Source organism: Olea europaea, chromosome 11 (assembly GCF_002742605.1).
Source record: "Olea europaea var. sylvestris chromosome 11, O_europaea_v1, whole genome shotgun sequence".
NCBI lineage: Eukaryota > Viridiplantae > Streptophyta > Magnoliopsida > Lamiales > Oleaceae > Olea > Olea europaea.
In genome coordinates this window covers 21,979,631-21,981,575 of record NC_036247.1, presented here as the reverse complement: position 1 = coordinate 21,981,575, position 1,945 = coordinate 21,979,631, and positions in this window count along the sequence as shown.

Sequence of the window (1,945 nt, the reverse complement as noted above, 5' to 3'; positions counted from 1 at the left end):
AAAGACTCTTTCTCAGCTACGGCTCGAAGATATTGAGTACGCTTGGCCTTTAGTTCAGCATTCTTGGCCAGCATAGTAAGGACCTCGGAGTGAATGACCTTCAACGTTGCTTTAAAGTCGGCAGAAAGACTGAGCGACGGAAGCGTCAGTGCTTGCTCTAACTTCGTACTCAAGTGCTCTAGTTCATCCTTGTGTCTGGCAGCACTAGCCCTTCCAATGTCCATATCCATGAAGGATACGTACTCAAATACCAACTCCTTCAAGAACTTCAAATCATCTTCTGAAGAAGCAGCAGGACAATCAGATGGAGCAGGGCGAGGCATTTGGACCTGCCCCCAGGAAGCGAACAAATCCTGGATAGAACGCACAATCCTGTCAGCATCTTGCAAAGAAGATTGCCAACATTAAAAATCCTCACTACAACGAACAAGTTGGAAATAGGAATGGAGCAAAAAGAAAAACTACCTCTTCGACAATCGTAGAAGATGGCGCGCCCTCAGCCAAGCTGGCCACCAACGACTCATCCATTCGTGAGGACTTCCTCTTGTCCGAGCGAGAAGATGTTGCCACAACGGGCGGACTCATAGGAGTATCTGCAAAGTTCAAGAGCAACAAGTCAGAAACCAATAGCACGAACAAAGGTAAGACATCAAAAACTGAATTACCTTTTGCTTCGATGATTGGGGGGTCGACGCCCTGGGAAGAAGTTGGCTCATTCATGGGTTGTGATGAAGACTCTGGGACTGAAGATGTATCTTTAAGCATGGTCCCATCATCAACCGGTTTGGATGAAGTAGCCTCAGCAGAGGATGACAGAGCAGGAGTTGTTAATGCCAAAGCCTTTGAAGGGGAGGCTGAGCTTTTCTGAAAAGTCCAAAAGATCATCAGTACACAGAAAAGTTTCAAATGTGGAAGAGCATACTTGTAAATAGACCAATTTAATTACCTTCCTCCTAACGATAAGAGGGGCATCATCATCAACATCATCCTCCAGAATGGGAGATGCTGAGACTGGCCGTTTGCGGCTTGGGGCACTCTTGGCCGTAGTTGGCCTGGCGGGGAGAGAAGAAGATGGACAAGCAGATTGTTTAGTACGACGAGAAGGAGAGGGGTTCCAAATAGACAAAGGAGTGACCAAAATAGGAGGAGGAGAAGAAATACTCGGTTGGTCTAATGAATGAAAGGCACGATTGGCCTCAGTTGCAAATAATCTGCGCTTCACCAATGGCCAAAGTTGTTCGAAAAGAGGGTGAGTAGCATGACAAGAATTAAAAGGGGCTAATGAAAAATGGCTTGATAAATGGAGGTTGCGAGCGTTTATAGCCTCTGCTTCCACCTTATTAATGGTATGAAAACGGTCAATTAAGTTCTTCGAATAGCAAAGAGGAACAGGCCAAGTTTGGCCGAAACCAAGCTGCCGAGCAAAAAATTGGGGAGCATAAATTTCTACCCCTGCTTTGGCATTGGTCCCAGTTAAGATATCATGGAAAAGTTCCCTCCCAGTTAAGAACTGGATCCAAATGAGCAGGGAGGTGCTCGCGCTATCTATAGTGGAAGGAGGATGTACATAGTTTGGAGTCAAAAAAGGAGGAAAAGGAAAGAAGGAAGAGATTGAATCTAAAGAATAAAAGAATGAAAAAATGTCCCTTCTGGACATACTTACAGGAGTTAAGGGCTCCATAGCTAGCCCGTAACAGCTAGCAGGAGGACGAGAAATGGATGGAGCACCAAGCGATGGAAAATAGGATCTAACGAAAGAGGTCCACTGCCAGTAGGAGATGCACCATTCTTCAATTGAACTTGAAGAAAAGCCATACCTCTATAAAGGGCAGCCAAAAACAAAGAACATAAATTCAAAGGCCTGCCACGCGCCAGTTCGTGCGCTATAGGTAAATAACTCAGAGAAGGCTTTATACTAGGCACGCACAACACATATTTACAAAGC